This window comes from Bidens hawaiensis, unplaced genomic scaffold, assembly GCF_021521415.1.
Source record: "Bidens hawaiensis isolate Kalapana, Puna unplaced genomic scaffold, B.hawaiensis_p1.1 tig00075650_1, whole genome shotgun sequence".
Lineage (NCBI taxonomy): Eukaryota > Viridiplantae > Streptophyta > Magnoliopsida > Asterales > Asteraceae > Bidens > Bidens hawaiensis.
This window is the reverse complement of record NW_027503106.1, coordinates 14,822-20,124: the sequence shown is the minus strand read 5'-3', so window position 1 is coordinate 20,124 and position 5,303 is coordinate 14,822. Positions and strand designations below refer to the sequence as shown.

The following is a 5,303-nucleotide window of genomic DNA, read 5'->3' as shown; positions in this document are numbered from 1 at the left end:
ACCCCATGTAGCGAGGTCTAGGGGCGGCAGCCCCTAGCAGGATCCAAGGGGCAGAGCCCCTGGATGGGGTCGAGCCGGGGTCCTTAACACAAATTTCATTAGAATCCTTAAATGATTATTCTATTCGCTATCTCATTCGTTATGACGAATGACTTCATTCGTTATAACTAATGGTTTGATTCGTTATGAAAACTTCATTCTGATTAAGTATCATGCAATATCCCATTCATTATAACGAATGGTTTGATCTGAGACAAATGAATGAATAACGAATAACTAAGGCCATTCGTGCTTTCTATAAGACAAGTGAGAGGCTCATTCGTTACAAGAGCATATGAGTGTATCTTATAATGAATGACTTGATTCGCTGTCTTATCATGACGAATGGAAGAGTAACGAATGAGTAGACCATTTGTGACTTCAATGAGATGAATGAGAGGTTCATTCGTTACCAAAGCACGCGAATGTATCTTATTCGTTATGACTGTTTAACGAATGACCCATGATTCGCTTCACATAGCGAATGAACATCCGTAATTATCCATTCGTTGACTCAATTGTCAAAGTCAAAATCGTCAAGAACACAAATGGTCAACCACACACCAGATCTTCAATTATCTTTCAAAACACAATGAAACAACACGAATTTGGTATCATTGGACTCGGAATCACAGCGCCTACTAACCCCAAACATCCAAACATCGCGTTTAAATGATGTGTTTTGTTGATATATATTACCGGTTCTTTATTCGATTAATTAACCTATCAGATGTTAACGAATTTCAACGAGAATTGTTGCGTTTGATTCGTTTTTACCATTTATATATAGAGCCAAGAATACTAAACGAGCCGAACAAGTTTTCTTTATAGAACGTACCTTCAACAAATCGGTTTCACGAACACGATCTAAGCTTGGTGTATGTCTTGCTCGTCACGACGCTCAAACACCCGCAAGCTCGGGTCTTTTCCTACAGATCTTGGTCTGAGATAAGGAGGATGTTTGTGTGTGTTTTATAGAGTGTATGGAGGCTAAGAGATAAGAATGAGAGTTTAGGGTTTTAGGGAGGTTTAAGGGGTTTATATACCCTTAAGCCCATGGACCTAAGGTCCATCACCATCCCTTATTTCATCTTTTAATGTCCAAGCCCACACTCAAATATTTCATTTATCTAAACTAGATAATAACACATTATCAAATAAACGAAATTTCTTTTATTATTATCATCGAAAGTAGGATGTTGCAATAACAACAAGTTATGTAATACATAAAATACAATGATGAATACATATTACATAATAACCTGAAACGTAAAACACAATAATGAATACATATAACATAATGACCTAAAACGTAAGGCACAATGTTAAATGCATATAACACAATGACATGAAACGTAAAACCCAACGGAAACTACATATTACACAATGACTTGAACGTAATATACAATGAATATAATACTATTTTTCTCAAATTAAGTGAATGTTGAGCACAATGATAAGTAGAAAGACAAATGTTAAGCACAAAGACACAATGACGCAATCTTTATTTTAATTTTTATTTTTATTATGAGTACCAATAGAAAAACACAATAACCAAAATCTATAACACAATACATAGAAAAACCAAATTAAAAAAACACAATAGACAACCGATATAGAAAAACCCACTATTTCTTTTTAATTTTTATATAACAATACTATATTCATATTAAAAATAAAAAACGTTGTTATTATGGTAAATAAAATTTCTAAAAAAATGTCGCATGAAAAAGTTATTGACGTTTTAAAATATCAAAGGAATTAACATGTTGCTTACATGTGGAGAAAGAAAGTAATCATAAAATAAGTGTCGTTACTTTCATGCACTTTTCATCAAATTTTATTTTTAAATTAATTTACCATCTAGACTTAAAATCAATTTTTTTTTTGTTTTACTTTACCCGTTGAGAGCATTCTAATTAATGAAAGGTTAATTCTAGATAATTTGTCTTCTTATTAGGGGGTGTTTGGGATTCCTTATTTTCATCAACTTATAACTTATAAACTTTTTGAAAAGTTAATAAGGGGTATAAGGTGTTTGGCAAACCATAAGGCCTTATGGATTTTAACTTTTGGAAAAGACAAAATAAAGGGAGTTTGAAAAGTTAGGAATGTGTAACTTATTAACTTAATGGGTTTGAATTACCTATTACACCACTCTAACCCTCAAAACCCATTACACTCATTTTAAAAAAAATAACATTTTTAGTCATTTTGATTTTCCACAATACATAATTTAATCCAAACATCTTTTTGAAAAATTCTATCAAAAAATTCATAAACTTATAAATTACTTAACAAAAAAATAATTTTTCACTTAAACATGCAATCCCAAACACACCCCAGATAATAACACCCACCCGCTTTTTCTTCCCTTCCCATTTATAGGGTTTCTTCGATTGAAGTTCTCGTCCGTTCAGGTGATTTAATTATTATTATTTTTTAATCATGAACCAGAAATTATTGTGCTGTGCTGTGCTGTGCTGTGAGATTTAGTATTATATTATTATTGTTGGAATCAATCAAAAGCGTACAACTTTCTTTACATAATAAAAGGCCTTGCCTTTTTTCTTAAGCCCTGAATCAAATAATCCTAATTTCATTTCATTTCATTTTGGTCTCTCTTTATTTCCATATCTCAATGAGCTGTGTTGTGTTGTGTTGTGTTGTGTTGTGTTGGATGGATGATCACACAGATAGCAGATTATAGACCTGTCAAGTTAAACCTCTTTGAAGAAGAAGAAGAAGAAGTATTTATTATCTAGAGTATGGAACAAGGATCTTATAATAATTATGAACCAAACTCTGATGGTGTTCCAATAGATCTGTTTGTGTCCAAGAAAGAAACTCAAATTCACAGACTCTTGTTCCAATCTAGTCTTCTCCGTCCACCGCCCGACTCCATCTAAATCTAATCATATCAAGCGTCTGCTCTCGGAATCCCCCTCATTTCCATTTCTCATAATCAGGTAATTACTTCAATTCCAATACTATCGTTTGCTTTCATCATATTAGATTCAACCCTTCATTTTCTAACAAATTCTTAGTCTTGTAAAAATTCTCAATTGATGTTAATAATTATATTTTGCTCGTTTATATATCAATATTTGTAATCAAAAAACAGAAAATAAATACAAAAATTAACCAGTTTGGCTCGTCTAAAGCTCGATAGTGTTAATGAGCCGACTCGATCCATCTCGTTTAAGTTTGAGCTCGAGCTCACCCTAGCTCGGCTCGATTACGGCCCTAGATAAATCCCTCTTAATCGTTTCAGCACCATGGGCTACCTTTTTCTTAGTTTTAAAATTAAGCGAGCTGCGACAGTTGGATATTCCGAGTTTTTGTGATTCGTACGATGTAGTGATTGATTTGTATTGTAGGTGGGACTTGTGTATCGGGCTTAATTTAGTTGGGGCGTCAATTGTGATTTGTAAATTTTAGGTTGGCTTAGGCTTTGGGAATTAGTCCTCATTAATTAACTAGTACAAGTGCAGTTATTTGGGTTAACCCGAAACCTGATTTTTTTTTCTAAAACGCACCTGAAACCGACCCTAATAACTATTCAGGTTAATTGGGTTAACCCGATTAATAATTTTTGACCCTATTAAACCTGCCCCTAATTAGCTTATTTAGGTTCAGGTCGGGCTAACTTAGCTTATACATGTTCGGGACGGGTAGGGCTAATCGGGTCCGGGCATTTTGGACACCCCTAGTTGGTACCCATCTGCCTAACTAGCGTTTAGCGGGTTCTACTATACTATTTAAAATTAAGAGAAAGATATTAAATGACAATGACGGTGTTTATTAAGGAATCAAAATTAGTTCATTGTATTTCGAAACAAGCAATGAGTGACATTTTTGGTTATAGAATTAACAACCTGTTTAGTTGCAGTAAAGCCAAATAATATAAGGACTTGTATGATGCAGAAAGGAAGTTGGGAGGGTTTTAGCAGTGAAGGGAATGATCCAATCTTCAAAGTGGAGAAGACAATGAATACGCTTACAAGTCCTTAGTTGCAGTAAAGCCAAATAATATAAGGACTTGTATGATGCAGAAAGGAAGTTGGGAGGGTTTTAGCAGTGAAGGGAATGATCCAATCTTCAAAGTGGAGAAGACAATGAATACGCTTACCAGAGTCGAGTTTCAAGTTTTCCTAAAAAACAGAGATAATGATAATAATAAAAACTCTGATTTCAAGATGCGAGGTTCTCCCTTCTTTAGATCTTGCACCATTTATAAAGGCGACTCCATAGTAGCACAGGTACGTAAAACTAGTGTTTTAAAAACCGGTTCAAACCGGCCGGTTGAACCGGATTTCGCACAGCAGGCCGGTATTTTGACTCCGGTATTTTTGACCAGTTTGCTAGAACATCGAACTGGCGATTTTTCCAACAAACCGGTTTCTATCAACAAACCGGTTTTAAGTCAGAGAAATTTTTGATATTTGCGACCCGTATTTTTACAAAATCACTTTTAATTCAACAATTAACATTGAAACGTGTAAACTTTAAGAATATTTTTTAAAATCGAGTACTTATGTATTTCTTTTTTTAATATGGATTAAGTTTTGGATTATTTTTTAATTATGAAGTCATTTACTTTTGGGTTATTTTTAAAGTTGAAATTGCATTTATAGAAAGTTATAAGGTAAACTATTCAACCGGTTGAACCTCCCGATATAACCCGGTTCAACCGGTCATACCATTTTCTAGTCCAATTCGGTACGAGTAAAAATCCGGTTTTCAAAACATTGCGTAAAACTATCAATTATCAAAACACACACTATTACCCTTCCTTCGCATGATAAATTAAATGGTATGTTTTGCTTATGCAGACTAGTCTTATGTACAAGCTCGGGATCCAGAACGTCCTTGTGCCAAGAAACAGGTTTCGACTAACCATATTTCCTGGACATGCTGATCATGCTTTCATTGTTGCTTTGACAGTCATATTTTTCTATGGTCGAAAATTGTGGATATAATTCTTGCTTCTTGTAGCAATAGATGTTTATGTTTATGTTTATGCCTCGTGGTAAATCTGTGATTGTGGCCAGTTCCAATCTGTTTAGTCCATTGGTCATGTGTATAAATGCTATGGTTTAGTTGCTCTGATAAAAACAAGGAAACAACAAAATACTAAGAATGGGAACAGCTCCCATAACCAGTCTTAAATAACATTAGAGAGTTTTATATACCATTCTATCTAGTTTTGAAATGAGAAAAATGCTAAATGTTGTTTATTGTAGACAAAATAGCAAAAGACG

The 5,303-nt window shown here is 33.9% G+C and overlaps 1 pseudogene across 1 annotated transcript; it reads left to right on the top strand.

The window, feature by feature from the left end:
- The first annotated feature begins 2,807 nt into the window (after window positions 1-2,807).
- On the top strand, window positions 2,808-5,092 carry LOC143606583 (protein LURP-one-related 7-like; annotated as a pseudogene). The gene is made up of 3 exons (XR_013148776.1): window positions 2,808-3,008; window positions 4,095-4,301; window positions 4,875-5,092. The product of XR_013148776.1 is annotated as a protein LURP-one-related 7-like (transcript).
- The last annotated feature ends 211 nt before the right edge of the window (window positions 5,093-5,303 follow it).